Below are 19,586 nucleotides of genomic sequence, written 5' to 3' on the forward strand. Positions count from 1 at the left end.
CTAAAACTTGAAAAGGTTGGTCTGAACCTTGAATCAGATTGTATTAGGTTAGCTTGTACCCGAAAAATAAGTGTTCTAGCTTGAGATAGCTAGAGTCAGAGGTACTGACATTATATTCTTGATTGAATATGTTTTAGTGGATTTAAATTCTCAAGTAGGAGCTTGGGGAGTGGATGTAGGTGTAAGGTGGACACCGAACCACTATAAATCTTGTTTGTTTGGGTTGTGCTTACTTGCTCTCTTTCTAAATTTTTTTATCTTCTTGCATTCTTGCATCTAATTTCTACACCTTGCTTAAATCACTTTCTACATATATCCTGCTCATTGTTATTTAATCTTCATGGTTCTAAATTAATTTTAAAATTTTAAAAACCTAATTCACCCCTCCTCTTGGGTTGCATAGCTGGGCAACAAACCCACTCCTTTCTTAACCACCTCTCTCATATTAGAGTTCAGTCTACTCTGCATGTCTCTATGCAGTTTTGTATCAGACTCGCAGTGAATGTGATGCATGCAGATGGAGGGGTGTATGCCTTTCAGATCGGTAATAGACCACCCGATAGCCTCTTTGTGTTATTTTAGAATACCTACAAGTTGGGCTTCCTGATCAGAGGTTAAGTTTGATGCAATGATTATCGAGAGGATATCATTGGGTCCTAGGCATGCATACTTCAATATGATCGGAAGTGGCTTTAATTCTAGCGTAGGTGGTAATTCTAGTAAGAGAGCTATTGAAGTGCTAGATGGCACAAGTAATGGCATATATTTCATAGCCCAAGGTGGGGTGGTTTCGAAATTAGATGTTTCTAATAAAGCATTCACATTCTCGATATATCCATCTAAATCAAAGTCATCCACTCCAAAATGAGCCAGGCATATGTGTAAGGGGTCCTCCAAAAAGATTGTAGGAGTAGCTTCCTCTATTACATCTTCAAGTATATCTACTTCAAAATAACTATCAATTTGTTGTCCCTATAATGCATTGAATATATTCAATCTTTGCTTCTTATTCCCAAAAGAGACATCCATAACTCGTATCCTACAATTGATACATGCATTGACTATAGCTAAGAAGGGTCGATATAAGATGATGGGAATCTGGCTAGGATTGCTGCAAGGTTCCATGTCAAGGACAAGAAAATCAACAGGGAAGTAAAACTCATCAACTTTGACTAAAACATCTTCAACCATCCCACATGATACTGTAATGGATCTATCAGCTAGCTGCAGATTGATAGAGGTGGGTTTCAATTCTCCAAATCCAAAGAGTTTATATATCAAGCTAGGAAGGAGATTAACACTGGCCCCCAGATCTAAAAGTGCTTTCTTAATGTGTAGGCCTCCTATAACATAGATAATGATAGAGGCATCTGGGTCCTTGAGCTTAGGAGGAGTAGTGTGTCGAAAAACTGAACTAACTAGTTTAGTGAAATAGACTTTCTTTGAAACTTGTGAGTTTGATTTGCATTGCTGAGTACACAAGTCTTTCAGAAATTTGACATAGGTTGGAATATGTTTGATTGCATCTAATAGATGCAGATTAATTTGAACTTTTTTAAATAATTCCAACATTTCATCTATCTTTCCTCCTTTTCCATTAAAAGACATAAGAGATTTTAGGGCACTTGGGAACGGAGCCTTAGGCAGATAAGAAGGTGCTAGTGGAGTTGGTTCTTCCCTCAATTTTGGGTCCTCCTCTTTAGATGATTTGGATCCAGTCAGATTCTAAGTTTCTTGCTTTGTGGTATTACTAGGCTACTCTATGAGCTTCCCATTCCTAAGGATCATAATAGATTTGGCATGTTCTGAAAAAGTTTCATGGGTGTTAGAGCTCTCAGCCATGTATTGCCTCCTTGGGTTACTTACGGGTTGACTAGGCAATTTTTCTTCCTCTCGCCTATTGAATGCAGTGACTAGTTGATCGATTTGGGTTTCTAGCTTAGCTATGGACTGAGTGTGGGAGTGGAGGATCTGGGTATTCATCGTAGCCCTTTCAAAACTTACAGCACCTTCTCCTCAAAGGCTAAACTATGGTTGCTAGGAGGAGGTTGTGGGGCATTCTGATATTGCAGGTAGGGAGGGTTCCTATAATTCGAATCTTGAAAATTAGATTCTGATATAGTTGGGTGAGGCACTGGTTGTGCTCTCCAAGAGAAGTTTGGATGGTTCCTCCAGCTTGGATTATACATGTTAGAATATGGATTGTGTCCAGATCGATAGTTGGTCTGAGTTTGAGCTTGATGTACTTATTTTTGTACAAACTCAAAAAATTGGGATGCAATCGAACAATTAGTAATCATATAAGCAGGACTGGAACAAATTGTGCAAACATCTTGTTTTTGTGTGGATGGGGTGGAGGTGGGCCTGACCTGTAATAGTCGGTTGAGTTTTTGTGATAGTTCATCTATTTTGCTATGGATGTCTACTAAATGGCTTACTTCATACATGCCACCTCATTTTGGTCTGTACATGGAAATATCTCTGCAGGCAGTAGATATGTGATGTAGAAAGTTTTCGCTCAAGGTCTCAAAGAGCTGCCATGCTTCATGCTCATTTTTAAGCATAAATATTCTACCGCACGAGGCATCTACTATTTATCGATGCTTATCTGATAGATTATCATAGAAGCACTGAACTAATTGCTATTTAGGCATGGCATGGTGTGGACATTTTCTAATCAGATCTTTGAGTCTTTTTCAAGTCTCATGGAATATTTTCCTATCCATCTGGGAAAAACTAATAATAGCTTTTCTAATCTGATTTGTTTTTCTTATGAAAAAATATTTCTTGAGAAATTCTTTCTGAAATTGATCCCAGGTTGAAATTGTTATCGAGTCTAGGGAGTTTAGTCTGTTGAAAAATATGTCCCAAAGTCAATCGTTAGACGATTGTGCTTATCTTATAAATTATATATGAATTTTTATTAATAAAAATTATTTGATATTTTTATTATAAATTATCCATCTTTAAACTTCTGTATTGTAATGAAGTCCTTAGGACTATGATTAATTGACAAAGGAGGATTTATCATTAAGTCCTTAAAAATATTCGTGACCAAACGATACGCTACTACTAGGACGATAGCAATATCAAGTGTAAGTTATTGTGTACCATATGAATTAGTTGTCCTCTTAATTAAGGAGTATGGAGATACTGTTATGGCATGCAGATAGAATGTAAGAGTATATTTACATTGAACGTGATCATGTACCGAGCACTCTACTGTCAAGAGTAGCTCATGAAGGGTATGGATATAAGTGTCCTTCCAACCTGAAACCACCACGGTGACTGTAAGCAACTACTGTACTTTAATATCGGACCATCTGAGTTTCTAACTGTGTTGGAAGGCTATTGGGTGTAGTCAAGTATTTTTTAAGTCGGTGTATGAGTCAAGATGAAATTGACCCCTCTAAATTAGTAGGAGATATGCATCGATGTATTTCAATTTAGTAAAAGCTTTATCAGGATAATCCATGAGATGGATTTGAAAGATTAAAATACAATATGGTCAACTAAATTAAGATTGACAGTTAAGCTCTAGGTCACCTTGAGCATTTAGGTCAAAGGGATGAATTATACGGTAACCATATGCCAGTAGGTTCTAGAAGGTTGCTTTGCAATACTTTGACCTATCCGATCGTCGGATCATTATTACTAGATGGTTACATCGATTGGTATCGAAAGTTATTCTTATACTATCAGATTAGGTTTGAACCTATGGGGTCACACGCATTAGAAGATTTGGTCAGATCAGATAGCTGAGGAGTCCAATTGGATTGTGACTCTGGTGAAGAGTCCAACTCCAACTAGGACTCTGGGGGGAGAGTCCCATTGGGACTGAAACTCTATTATTTTTGAAGAATTAGTTAGTAATTAGATTGGTAATTGACTCAATTTTACTGAGCAAAAAGCTTTGGAACAAGTCTAATTGAATTAAATTCAGTTCGACTCTGATTGGGTTTGATATGATCGAGCCTGATTACAAAAAAAATTTGATCCTGATTCGATCAAAATTTTGACTCAGCTAATTCCTACTTGGGTTAGAAATTTGATCAGATATTTAAGTTTCTAATTGGATTAGGTTCATTTCTATCAGTGGATTCAATCCAAATTTGATTTGGATTAGAATCAGAATTGAAAATGAAGAGTCCTTGTCAACTAGGACTCTATCCTTGTCTTTTGCATCACACCTGGATCCCTGCCAATTTCTCCATGCCTAATTAGATTTTGATTGTGATTTTTGGCATCATGATAGAGGATCCAATAAGGGTGGGTGGCTATAGCTGATGAGTCATAATATTATCTCTTGCCTAATTCGAATACGATCTGAATTAGAGATAAGAGATAAATTAGAAAAGAAATTTTTTGTATATAGAATATTGTTGGCACCATATTATTTTTTTTCCTTATCTTTTTTGGAGAATCCTTTAGTGTATGAGACTCTAGAATCCTTCTCCATATTCTAATAATTTTTTTGAAATTTTTTGGGATGTCAAAAGGAGATTTTGGCGTGACTCTTGGTGCCTTTTCTTAGAAAACCCTAATTCCTAGTTTGTAAAAAGGAGTCCTCTCTCTTGGACGTCTGATGATTATTTCCTTGGCATTTTTTATTTTCAAATCCTCTTCTCCTCATCTTCTATTCCTTCTCTTGATCTTCTCTTGCTTTGGAGTATCCAAGGTACTTGAAGAAGGAGGAACAAATCAGCTGTCGAAGTCTCTTGCAGGCTAGCACCTCCAAGTCCCTCATCTGCGCCTGTCTTCGTGTGGATCTTCCTGTAGAGGCTATACGACTTCGTGTGACTATGAGCGACGTGAAGAATACCTTCTATAACTATTGGACTAGAGGAGATCAAGATCAAATTTGTTTAGTAACAATCTTTAACTTATTTTGATTCCTATGATAGATCTAATAGTTAGATCTAGAATTTCAGCATCGATGAGATCGATGCAATTTTTATTTTTAGATCTAAAGTATATATTTTCATATCAAAAATTATGATATGGTAGTATAAGATAGGATCTTATATATATAATTAGGATTAAATTATTTAATCTATTATTTTTACAGCATAAAATTTTAAACTTGCATGTACTGCACTATCGCATATTTTCTTCAACTGGTATCAGAGCTAGGTTGTTTTGATATGAATTAATATGACTTTAGATCTATTTTTTTATTATTTGATCTAATTATTTATTTTTTAGATTAAATTTAAATTAGTTTATTTTTAAATTTGATTATTATTTATTTAGATTAGATATTCTGAGTAGCAAAGTACTCGGATTGGGTAATTACCAGGCCGTCTGATCATAAGAGCAAGTAGGGTTTCATGACCCTCTCCTCCCATTCAATGGGATTCTCTTCATAATGTGTAGGGGGTGCCACTATGAGGTCCCATGAAGAAAAAAATAAAAAGAGAATTTTTTTTTGCTTACAAAATCTTAGATCTTGAAACTCCTAGGTGTTGTTGTATGTGATGCAAGTTGTGAAGATGGTTGGTTACATCTAATCTTGATTAATCAAAATTATTTTGATTTAAAATCATAAAAATTTAGATTTGATCTAAAAAATTTTATGATTTGATGTAAAAATTTATATAAAAAAATTATTTTTAAAATTTTACCCATGTTGATGCAAAACCTAATTAAGAATTAAGTGTTAAACCCAATAAATCTAGAATTGTGATTTAGATCTAATGACATTGCATAAAATATGGGACATAGGTTAGCTTAAATTAGGTCCTTCTCTTTAATTGGGTTAGACCTAAGGTTAAAATCAAAAAATTAATTGACCAAATAGAGAAATTGATTAAGTCTAACCAAATATTAAAATAGATTAATTAGGATTTCTCTAATATAATAGTTGTAGATGGTCAAGTTCATATCTTTGATTAGACCAAATAGACCTTGATTGTGGCTCAGTGGTTGAATCTAAATTTTTAGGTTGGTCAAATTGAAACTAGTTAACCAATTGGTGTCTAAAGTAAGTTTGGTATTTTGACTGATGATTTTTAATTGGGAGCGGCTTACCTCATCATTTCGATGGTGTCTAAGGCAAGCTTAGCAGACCCTCCCACCGATCTCACTTACCTGACCAATTTGTTGAACTAGATTTTGATTAGATCACTAAGTGATTCGAGTTAGTCCATGACATTAAGGTTGATCAGTATGACTGATCTAGGTGCCAGTTCAATCAGCATGATCTAATCCTATTCAGTGACTTGATGAAGTTAGTGGGAGGATTATGATCTACTGATTGATCTTTTCTTTTCTCTTCCTCTCTAAACTGACTAAATTTTTTAAATTATTAGGTTCCTAAAATGAGCTAGTTATGGTGATAACTAAATCATAGCCTCCCATTAAGGTGAATGGTAATGGGTCCATTATTTATGATTGATATTGCAGGTGCCATCCGTCTGATGTTCACTCTAAATAATAAAATTATCATTCATCATATGATGATTTTTTGAACTATCTGATGATGGTTGGGTTGATCGAGCCATCCTCGGACCTGATCACTCATTAGGTAGAATCACTGAGTAGGTTCATGTTAATGGTTTGACCTAATCAAAACTTTCAGTGGAGGCCCATCACCTACTAAAATAAAATCTAAGGCTAAATTAAATACTAAAAGTTATTTGGAGAAATAATTGGTTGAGAATCTACCTATAGGTGCATATGGATTGACCAAGCCATCCTCGAGCCTATATATAGTCTGTGTGGATTCTAGTACCTGCTAAGAATTTAAGGTAATTATTTGAATTAGAGGTAGAGGCTACCAATTCATATAAAATAGTGAGAGAACCTTTATACTAAAATTGATGTCTTTAGGATCAACAAATTTATATACTAATTAAGTTTTGTGTTTTTCTTGTGTGTGCAGATATGACCTCAAACTTGTCGCTCTGATCACTGTTAGATAGTGAGAAGCTTATCACATCAAATTTTGATAATTGATATAAAAAATTAAAAATAATCCTGGAGCATGAGAGGATCTTTTATGTTATAATAGATCCGGCACCTGAGGAGCCTGCTTCCAATGCCCGAGGCACGGTCTGAGACACTTATTTGAAGTGGCTTAATAATCGCACCACGGTTCATTGTATTATGTGGGCCTCTATGAATGATGAGTTCAGTCAAAAATTTGAAAAAGCTTAACCAGAGAAAATGCTTCAAGTGTTGAGGGATTCTTTTGGTACTTCTGACGACATTGAGTGGCACAAGACTAGTTGTATCATTTTCAATATCCAGATGAGGGAGGGTGCATCTGTTACATGATCAAGCATATTGAAAAATTGAGCAAACTCGATTTTTTCTTGCATGAACAGCTGGGGAAGGATGCGATCTTGAACTTCCTACCCAAGTCCTACCTACGTTCCTCAGTCATTTCAGAATGATGAAACCTGTAGTCAACTACCATGATCTGTTGGGGTTGCTACAAATTTTTGAGAAAGATTATCAGCTCCATAAGAAGACAGTGAATCTAGTGGGAGGATCTTCTTCAGATAGTCATCGTCCCTTTAAGAAAGAAAAAAAGAAGAAGAATAAGAAGGTGCCTGGTGTTGGGAGTCAGTCCCAGAAACCTAAGTTCAAGACTGATCAAAGTTAGGTAGAGTGCTTCTTTTGCAAGAAGCAGGATCACTGAAAGAGGACTTATCCTCAGTATATCGCTTTTCTTAATCCGAACAGACCAAAGAAGAAGCAATTAGTTGCTGGATAAGGTACTTATGTGATAACACCTTGTAACTTCTCTCATTTTAATACAATGACCTGGATATTGGATACTGACAGCCCTATTCACATTTATAATTCATTGCAGGATCTTCAGATCACTAAGAGAATTGGAGATAGTGAAAGATTCCTGAATGTTAGAGATGGAAGATCAGTTCCACTTCTAGCTTTAGGAATCATCAAGCTTGTATTCGAGTCTCAGTACATTATTTTTGATGAGTGTCATTATTGTCTTAGTTTTTATTAAATATTATTTATGTAGGCCTTTTGGCCAATTCCAATTGTGAAATATCAATAAATTTTTTTTTTTGTGATATCATTTTGAATGGTGTTATAATTTTATGTGGATAGTTAAACAATGGTATCTATATTGTATCTAGACCTAATGTAATGTACATTTCAAATAAACATCCTAGAAATAGATGATGTTATGGATGCCTACCTTTGGCATTGTAGGCTAGGTCATATCAATAAAAATAGGATGAATAGAGGTTAGCTCAAGAAAAAAATTCTTGATAAAAATGATTATGAATCGTTACCTACTTGTGAGTCTTGTTTGCTTGAAAAGATGACCAAGTCACCTTTTATTGAAAAAGATGAACGAGCCAGTGATATGCTGGGTCTGATACATATTGATGTATGTGGACCCATGAGCATATGTGCCAGAGGAGGGTATAGCTATTTCATTACGTTCACAGATGACCTATCTAGATATGGATACATCTATTTGATGAAACACAAGTTCGAATCATCTGAAATGTTCAAATTATTCCGTAATGAAGTAGAGAAATAAACTGAAAAAAATATTAAAACTCTTTGATCTGATCGAGGAGGTGAATACCTCTCCAATAAATTTCTGACATATCTAAGAGAGAATGGGATTATCTCCCAATGGACCCCTCCAGAGACACCACAGCATAATGACATCTCAAAAAGGAGGAATCAAACCCTGTTGGACATGGTTCAGTCCATGATGGGGTTTGCAACTTTGCCGATCTTCTTTTAGAGATATGTACTTGAAACAGCCTGTCTTGTGCTCAATAATATTTCGAGCAAGTCAGTTAGTAAGCACCATATGAGATATGATCAGGGCGTAGGCCGAACCTCTCTTACTTTAGGATCTGGGGATGTCCGGCTTATGTTAAACGATTACAAACTGACAAGCTCAGCCCTAGGTCTGATAAATATAATTTCGTAGGGTACCCCAAGGAAACGAGGGGATATTACTTTTACTTGCCCACTGAACAAAAGATGTTTGTCAGCAGTAGGGCATATTTTTTGAAAAAAAAATTTCTTAGTGAAGGAATAAGTGCCCCTAAAATCGAACTTGATGAAGTTCGACAGGTAGAAGAACCGACAACAATGATTGAATCTGAACTAGATTTGATGAGATCAAATCTGGAGCCCAACATACAAACATTCTTAAGGCGATCCTGTAGAGTACCGTATCAACTGGACAGATACTTAGGTTTCTTAGTCCGAGATGGAGATTCTGTTGAACTCGATGAGAACAATGACGATTCGATCATCTACATGGATGCAATACAGAGGTCTGACTCCGACAAATGACTTGAAGCTATGAAATCTGAAATGAAGTCCATGAAGGTCAATGATGTATGGACATTGGTTGACCCACCTAAAGGGGTTAAACCCATAGGGTATAAGTGGGTCTTCAAGAGGAAGAGGGGCACAGACGGGAAGATAGAGATCTATAAAGCCTATTTGCTTGTCAAAAATTATCGTCAGTATTATGGTATTGACTATGATAAGATATTTTTTTCTGTGGTAATTTTCAAATCCATTCGGATCATGCTTGCGATAGCAGCATACCTGAACTATGAAGTCTAGTAGATGGATGTGAAGATAACTTTCCTAAATAGAGAGCTGAATGAAGAGGTGTATGTGATACAATCTGAAGGGTTCACATCCACAGATGAGTCCAAAGTATGCAAGCTTTAAAGATCTATTTATGGATTGAAGTATCTCAGAGTTGGAACATATGTTTTGATAAGGTGATCAGAACATATGGCTTCATTAGGAATGGAGAGAAATCCTATATATATAAGTGGACAAATGGTTCAATAATTATATTTTTTGTGTTGTCATATGGATGATATTCTCTTAATCAAAAATGATGTCCTTGCATTAAAGGAATAAAAGTATGGCTGTCATCACAATTCTCTATGAAGGATCTGTGAGAAGCAGCCTACATCCTAGGGATAAAGATCTATAAGGATAGATCTAAGAGGCTGCTTGGTCTCTCACAATCCATATATATAGATACCATACTGAAACGGTTCAGCATGGAGAATTTCAAGAAAAGCTATCTTCCAATAGGTCAATAAATTTTTCTTTCGAAAGGAGATTGTCCAACAACTCAAGAGAGAGAGCGTATGAGTAGAGTTTCATATACTTCGGTAGTAGTTTCTATTATGTATGTCATAACATGTATGAGATCAAATATGACATACTCACTAGGGGTAGTGAGCAGATACCAGTCTGATCCAAGAGAAAATCACTAGAAGGTTGTAAAGATCATTCTTAAGTATTTGAGAAATACTAAAAATCAGTGGCTTGTGTATGGTGAAATTGACTTGAAACTGGTGGGGTTCATTGACTCTAGCTTTCAGTCAGACCATGATGATAGTAAGAGTGTGTCAGATTATTTTTTTACTCTAAATGGTGAATCGATCTGCTGAAAAAATTTCAAGCAGTACACTGTAGCAAACTCTGTTTGCGAAGCGAAGTATATCACGACATCCGATGCTATGAAAGAAGCTATATGGTTGCAGAAGTTCATCGGTGAGCTTGAAGTGGCACCCTCCATTGATGGCCCTGTCATGTTATACTACAACAATACTAGAGCCATTGCTCAAGCCAAGGAATCAGGATCACATCAGCACACCAAATATATTCTGCACTGCTATCACCTTATCCGGGAGATTGTGGATTGAGGTGACGTCGACTTTGAGAAGATCAATGGAAAGAAAAATTTGATCGACCCATTTACTAAAGCTCTCAAAACTAAAAAGTTCGATGACCATAAGTCGAAGATGGGTATTCGATACTATACTGATTAGCTTTAGTCCAAGTGAAAGTTATTGAGAAATGTGTCCCAAAGTCAATCATTAGATGATTGTACTCATCTTGTAAATTATATATAAATTTTTATTAATAAAAATATTTGATATTTTATTATAAATTATCTATCTTTGAACTCTTGTATTGTAATAAAGTCTTTAGGACTATGATTAATCAATAAAAGAGGATTTGTCGTTAAGTTCTTAAAAATATTCGCGACCAAACGATACGCTATTACTAGGATGATAGCGATATCAAGTGTAAGTCATTGTGTGCCATATGAGTTGGTTGTCTTCTTAATCAAGTTGTGTGGAGACATTGTTATAGCATGCAGATAGAATGTAGGAGTATATTTGCATCGAACATGATCATGTGCCGAGCACTCTACTATCAAGAGTAGCTCGTGAAGGGTATGGGTATAAGTGTCCCTCCGATCTGAGACCACCATGGTGACTTGTAAGCAACTCACTATACTTTAGTACCAAACCATCTGAGTTTTTAACTCAATGTCGGAAGACTACTGGGTGCAGTCAAATACTTATCAAGTCGGTGTGTTAGTCAAGATAGAATTGACTCCCCTGATTTAGTAGGAGATATGCATCAGTGTATTTCAATTTAGTAAAAGCTTGATCAGGATAATCCATGTGATGGATTTGAAAGGTTGAAATACAATGTGATCGACTAAATTAGGATTGATAGTTAAACCCTAGGTCACCTTGAGCATTTGAGTCAAAGGGATGTATTATATGGTAACCATATGCTAGTAGATTCTAGAAGGTTGCTTTGTAATACTTCGACCTATCTGGTTGTTGGGTCATCATTGCTAGATGATTACATTAATTAGTATAAAAAGTTATTTTTATACTATCAACTTAGGTTTGAACCTATGGGATCAAACGCATTAGAAGATTTGATCAGATCAGAAGGCTGAAGAGTCCAATTAGATTGTGACTCTGGTGAAGAGTCCTACTCTGACTAGGACTCTAGGAGAGAGTCCCATTGGGACTGAGACTCTACTATTTTTAAAAAATTAATTAGTAATTAGATTATTAATTGACTCAATTTGATTAAGCAAAGATCTTTGGAACAAGTCTAATTGAATTATATTCAGTTCGACTCTGATTGGATTTGATATGATCGAGCCCGATTACAAGAAAAATTTAATCCTAATTCGATCAGGATTTTGACTCGGCTAATTTCTAATCGAGTTAAAAATTTGATGAGATATTTGATTCTTAATTGGATTATATTTATTTCTATCAGTAGATTCAATTCAAATTTGATTTGGATTAGAATCAGAATTGAAAATGAAGAGTCCTTGTCAACTAGGACTCTATCCTTATCTTTTGCGCCACACCTGGATCCATTCCAATTTCTCGACATCTAATTGGATTTGAGTTGTGATTTTTGGCATCATAATAGAGGATCAAATAAGGGTGGGTGGCTATAGCTGATGAGTCATAATATTATCTCTTGCCTAATTCTAATACGATCCGAATTATAGATAAGAGGTAAACTAGGAAAGAGATTTTTCGTATATGGAAAATTGTTGGCACCATATTATTTTCTTTCTTATCTTTCTTGGAGAATTCTTTGGTGTGTGAGATTTTAAAATCCTTCTCCATATTTTAATAATTTTTTTAAAAATTTTTGGGATGCCAAAAGGAGGTTTTGGCATTGACTCTTGGTGCCCTTCCTTGGAAAACCCTAATTCCAAGTCTATAAAAAGGGGTCCTCTCTCTTGGATGTCTGATGATCATTCCCTTGGTGTTTTTTATTTCCAGAGCCCCTTCTCCTCCTCCTCTATTCCTCCGCTTGATCCTCTCTTGCTTTGGAGTTTTCAAGGTACTTGAAGAAGGAGGAACAAATCAGCTGTCGAAATTGCTTGCAGGCTAGCATCTCTAAGTCCCTGATTTGTGCCTGTCTTCGCATAGATCTTCCTGTAGAGGCCATACGACTCTGTGCGACTGTGAGTAACTTGAAGAGCATCTTCTTCAACCATTGGACTAGAGAAGATCAAGATTAAATTTTTTTGATAACGATCTCTAACTTATTTTGATTCCTATAGTAGATCTAATAGTTAAATTTAGAATTTCAGCATCGATGAGATCGATATGATTTTTATTTTTAGATCTAAAGTATATATTTTCATATCGAAGATCATGATGTGGTAGTCTACGATAGGATCTTATACATATGGTTAGGATTAAATTATTTAATCTATTATTTTTGCTGCATAAAATTTTAAAATTGCATGTATTGCACTATCGCATATTTCCTTTATAGTCAATACTTAGCCTTATCCTTAAGGAAAAAAGGAAACAATTTTAGCCTAAGGGCATTATCAGAGAAATTTTGGATCTTTACTGTAGAGCAAATCTCAAGAAACTCATCAAGATGTTTATATGGGTCCTTATTAGTGAGTCCATAGAAGGATGGGAGCATTTGGATTACACTAGACTTGATTTTGTATTGGACCACCTCCACGAGAGGCACTTGAATGCATGGGGAGTAGGTGTAGGCTGAAGGAGTAAAGTACTCCACTTGACATGGTGGATCAGTCTCATGGTGTGGATTCTGAAAGAAAGCTAGGGCAGTTCATGCATGGTTTTCAAAAATTTTCATGCAGTAGAAGCAAATTTGATTAAACTATTTAATCTACCATACACTAGATCTAATCTAAAACTGCCTAAGCTAGGATCTTATGATATTAAACATGCATACATAATTTGAAAAAAAAATATCTAAAATAATTAGATCTAATCGAAAACTTGATAAAGATCGGATCTCTATACCTGAGCATGGGTCGAAGATCACCACAGCTGTTATCCATGGACTTCAGGTTCTCCTAATTGCACACGCATACGGCCTTTACAAGTATCCACACGAAGCCTGATCAGATCGATCTTCATGGAGTTCTAGTTCCTTGTAGAGACTCTTGATGCTTGATCAATGGAGGAGAAAAAGATTGGTGGAAGAAGGCAAGGAAGAACTCCTTCTCTCTTGATTTTCTTTCATCCAAAAACTCTAGCACCAAGGAAGAAGGACCCACACCCAAGCACCTCACACCCCTCTCTCTTTTTTCTAGGATTTTTTTATGCAATTCACTGTTATTCCTCCTCTTTTTTGTCGCACAAAAAAGACATCCAATAAAAGGTGGCATCCAAAGAAAAATTGAAAATTAGTTTGAGTTTGATTTTAAATCATATTTGCATCATGAGAAAAACATACGTGAAAATCAGATGGGCATTGAGAGGAGTTGGCGCATTAAGGAGGGTGGCACATGGGGAGAAGTCCAATGCTTTTGGAGTCTAGGTAGTTTCCAACTTTGGTCTTAAACCAAGTCCAATTTGGTTAGACCCAAATATATGTGTGAACCTAATCCAATTAGGTACTAAACCATCTCAATTAAATCCTAATCAAATCAAGAATTAATTGAACCCAAGTCCTAATCAATTTAGAAACTAATCTCCCATAGTGATTAGGTTATTTAATAACTTAATTGGATCGAACCTAATTGAATCAAATTCAATTAGACATGATCCAATCCTCATTGCTCAATCAAATTGAGCTAATTAACAATCTAATTATTAATTAATCTTCTTATAATTTACTAACACTTAGCAAATTATTAATTATAACTTTTGCACAAGGTTAATCATCAATCATATTGACGATTATACTATTCAAAGATTCATAATCATCAACCAGCCATCAGATCAGACCAAAATTTTTATTATGTGTGACCTTATAGATTTGAAAACTAAGTCGGTAGCATAGAAATAAATTTTTATACTAATCAAAGTGACCATATAGCAATGACACCCGACGTCTGGATAGTGTCGAATAGTTGCAAAGTAATATTCAAGAATATGGAATATGATTACCGTATAATTCATCCTCTTGATCCTCATTGCTCAAGATGACTTAGGATAAACTGTCAACCTTGAATCAGTTCATCCACATTGTATTTCAACCTCATAAATCCTGTGACTCCTCACAAGAATTATTCTGGCCAAGGGTTTGCTCAATTGAAACATAGTGATGCATTAATTCTTATAATCCAGAGGGATCAATCCCACCTTGACTCACACACCAACTTCATAAGTACTTGACTGTACTCAGTAGTCTTCCATCACTGTATTAGAAATACAGATAATATGATATCAAAGTATAGTGAGTTGGTTGCAAGTCACCGTGGTGATCTCAGATCTGAGCGACACTTATATCCATATCCTTCGCGAGCTACTCTTAATAGCAAAGTACTCTACAATTTGATCACTATTCAGTGATGATATACTCCTATATCTCACCTGTATACCATACCAGTGTTTTCACACTTTTTGATTTAGAAGACAACCAACCTATATGGCATACAATAACCTATACTCGATAAATGTTATTGTCCTTGTTAATAACGTATTATTTGATTGTGAATAAGTTTAAGAACTACATGATAAATCTTCTTTTATCGATAGAGAGTAGTTCTAAGGACTTCATCATAATATGAGAGTTCACTAAGGAAGATGCACAATTTATTATGAATTTACCAAATAATTTTATTATTTTATAATTCATATACAAATTACTAGTAGCACAATCATCCAGCTGATTGACTTTGAGACATATTTTTCAACAACTCCTATCTGGACTAAAGCCAATCAAAATGGTATTGAATACTTATTTTTCATTTGCATTCATCGAACTCGATTTTGAGGGCTTTAATAAATGGGTCAGCCAAGTTCTCTTTTTCATCGATCTTCTGAAGCTCGACATCATCTCAATCCATGATCTCTCGTATAAGGTGATAGCGATGCAGAATATGTTTGATTCTCTAGTAAAACTATAGTTTACTAGTCTGAGCTATGGCTTCAGTGCTGTCACAATACAGTAAGACTGGACCATTGATGAAGGGTGCCACTCCAAGCTCACTGATGAACTTTCACAACCAAACTGCTTTCTTTGCAGCATCAGATGTGACAATGTACTCCGTCTCTCAAGCTGAATCAGCTACAGTATGCTATTTAGAATTTTTTCAATAGATCACTCTTCTATTTAGGGTAAAAATATATTTTGACACACATTTACTGTCATCTTGATCTGACTGAAAGCTGAAATCAGTATATCCCATAAGTTTTAAGTCGATTCTACATAAATAATCTATTGATCCTTAATATTTCTTAAATACTTAAGAATAATTTTTACAATCTTCCAATGATTCTCATCTGGATCAAACTGGTATCTACTCTCTACCTCTAGTGAGTAGACCACATCCGATCTTATATATTTCATAGCATACATGATAGATTCTATTGTCAAAGCATATGGGATTCCACTTATATTCTCTCTCTCTTGAGAAGTTATCGGACAATCTTTTTTAGAGAGAGTAATTTTTTGATCTATCGAAAGATAGCTTTTCTAAAAATTTTTCTTGTTGAACCATTTCAGCACGGTGTCTATGCACGTGAATTGAGACAATCCAAACAATCTCTTAGATCTATCTCTATAGATCTTCATCCCTAAGTTGTAGGATACTTCTTTCAAATTCTTCATGGAGAACTGAGACGACAGCCATAGCTTTACATTTTGTAAAGCTGGGTTGTCATTCCCAATTAAGAGAATGTCATCCATATTAAGTATAAGTAAAATAATTATAGAACCATTAGTCCACTTATAGATACAAGATTTTTTTCTATTTCTAACAAAGCCATACATTTTGATCATCTTATCAAAATCTATGTTTCAACCTCGAGAGCATTGCCACAGGAGAAAACATCTCGTCATAGTCAATGTTATAATGTTGACGATACCCCTTGGCAATCAAACAGGCTTTATAGGTCTCCACCTTTCTATCTTCACCTCTTTTTTCTTTTGAAACCATTTACACCCGATGGATTTTATCCTTTCAGGTGGATCAATGAGTATCCATATATCGTTAATCTTCATGAGCTCTATTTCAGACTTTATGGCTTCAAGCAACTTATCAAAGTCAGATTTTTGATGGCATCTATATAGGTGATCGAATCTTTATTATTTTCATCAAGTTTAATAGGATCACCATTTTAGATCAAAAAATCATAATATCTATCCAGCTGATATGGTACTCTATCAGATCTCCTCAAATATACCTCTACAATGGGCTTCAGATTTGATTTAATCAAATTTAGTTCTGTATTTTCACTTATCCATGTCGATTCTTCTATCTGTTGAACTTCATCAAGCTCAACTTTAGTGGCGTCAATTTCTTTCCTAAGAAACTCTTTTTCCAAAAGGAATGTCTCAGGACCCATGAACACCATTTGTTCATTAGGAAGGTAGTGTTGGAATTTGGTTTCGGGGCATGCTTGTATGTTTCAAATTTTTTTTTTTGAATAATACACCAGAATAGAAGATTAAAATATCTTTTTAATCTACATCATGCATGCATAAAATATAGAATACTAGAGTCTACTTCATATGCTGAAATTGAACACATGCTGAATTTATGCTGAAATTGAATATGTGATCCGATCACATACTTATTTCGTAAATTCTTTCTTCAAATTTGGATCTAGAAGAAAGTAAGTTCTTTCTTAGCTGCGCAAGTACCCGATCTCTATGGATATCCATTCAGGATCAGCCTGAAATAGCCCTCTTTGCTATTGATTTTTTTTCCTAAGAAAAATCAGTCTGCGAACCTGAACGAAGCCTGAATCGCGATCAACTCTTTGATCCTTTCTTTGATCTTCTTCTTCTCTTCTTCTCTTGCTTTTCTTCCCCTGATTATGAAGCAATCAAGGTCTGAAAACCAGCAAGCAAAAGGGCACCCAAACACCTTTTGGGCATGGAGAAGTGGGTCTCCCAAACTCCTTAGGTGTTGGATCTTCAAGGGAGAAGAGAGGGAGAAGAGAGAGGGGGCACGGGGACCTTCTAAGGGAGGTGTTAAAGGGAAAGAAAACTGCTTCTCTTCAGATGACCCAGGTTACATCTAAAAATTTTCTATTAATCTACATGAATAAGGATCAAATCCTTAACTGATTAGCAATGGAACTAGAGATTAAATCTCAAATACTCTGAATTAAACTTTTTCGGAGGTCTGAAAGTGCAGACCTTCTACTTCGCATGCACGCCACACGCCGTAGGAAAGCAGGATGAACTTCGATCGAATCACCTTTGCAACCCAATCAATTAAGGAAGGAGAGGTGCTGGTGTGACACCTCACACGAGCAATGAAGATGCCCAAGAAGGGCCCCACGCCATGGAGAAAGGGGCGGCACCAAGGGTAGACACCAAGGATGAGAAGAAGGGACCTCTCTCTCTTCTCACGCCTCTCTTTCTTGTTCTCTTCTCTCAATCTGATTTGTTTGCTATGCATCCATAGGTAGAGATCCTCTCTACTTATAGATGAATCTTATGATCCCAATAAGTATAGGACTCCTAACTCAAATCTGATTTGAATCAGTCTAATACTCATGAAAGAAGAATTTTTATATGAGATAGAATTGCCATCACTTATGACAACCACTTTGCACCCAATCCCTCACCCACATGGGATATCATAAATCAGCACCATTCCAGGTGTTGGTCAGCTCATATGAGAGGAGAATTCTGATGCAAGAAAGATTTCTCATATCTCATCCAAAATGGATTCGATTCGAATCTAATTCGAAGCTGGTTTGAAATAATTTTGAAAGACTGTCAATCTCAAACTCTTTAGAACTTTTGTACAAAGTCTAAATTAGAATTTTGGATCCAATAAAACTTAATTAATTCAGATCTAATTTAAAATTAATTAGTACTTAAATTTAATCTCTCATATACTCCATAGATCATAGATCAAAAATTGTTCATTCCTGAGATCGAATCTGAACCTCATGTGTAGTGCTAGCTAGACATAGTTAACTTTTTAATTCCATTTGATCCATAAGTTAATTCTCCATCAAGTTAGATTATATATTCAATCAAGTCAAGTACTTCTAAATTGGACATATAAATATAGGTTAATTTTTTTTTACTTTGTCTGACTTGTGTGCATGACTCTATAGGTTCAAACACTAAGCCGATAGCACAGGAATCAATTTTTGTACTAATCAAGATACTATCTAATAATTATTTTCGACATCCAAATAGATCGAATTATCACAAAAAAATATTCTAGAACCCATACACATGGTTACCGCATAATTCATCTTTTTGACCCTGAATGCTCTAGGATGATCTCAGATTCTCTGTCAATCGAGATTGATTCATCCACATTGTATTTCAACCTTTCAAATCCATCTCATAGATTATCCTGATCAAGATTTTACTAAATTGAAATACAGCGATACATCAACTCCAATAATCTAAAGAGATCAATCCCATCTTGATCCACACACAGACTTCGCAAGTACTTACTATACCCAGTAGCCTTCCGTCACTGTATTAGAAATTTAAATAGTCCAACATCAAAGCACAGTGAGTTGCTTGCAAGTCACTATAGTGTTCTCAGATCTGAAGGATACTTATATCTATGTGCTTCATGAGCAGCTCTTGATAGCAAAATACTCAGCAGGTGAGTCACCTGTTTCATGATGATGTCTCCCACATCTCACCTGTATGCCATACCTATGTCACCACATTCTTTGGTTAAGAAGACAATCAGCCCATATGGTACACAATGATCTCAACTCGATAAACGTCGTCATCCTGTAATAACATATCATTTGATCGCAAACATATTCAAAAACTATACGATAAATTCTCTCTTTATCATACACTAACATAGTTCTAAGAACTTCATCATAGCACAAGAG

General features: G+C 35.5%; 1 non-coding gene across 1 annotated transcript; it reads left to right on the plus strand.

Annotated features, from left to right (window-relative positions):
- The first annotated feature begins 2,652 nt into the window (after positions 1 to 2,652).
- LOC114913194 (small nucleolar RNA R71) lies at positions 2,653 to 2,758 on the plus strand. Its single transcript, XR_003799241.1, has one exon. It is a non-coding gene; the product is annotated as a small nucleolar RNA R71 (small nucleolar RNA).
- Positions 2,759 to 19,586: the final 16,828 nt, after the last annotated feature.

Source organism: Elaeis guineensis, chromosome 5 (assembly GCF_000442705.2).
Source record: "Elaeis guineensis isolate ETL-2024a chromosome 5, EG11, whole genome shotgun sequence".
Lineage (NCBI taxonomy): Eukaryota > Viridiplantae > Streptophyta > Magnoliopsida > Arecales > Arecaceae > Elaeis > Elaeis guineensis.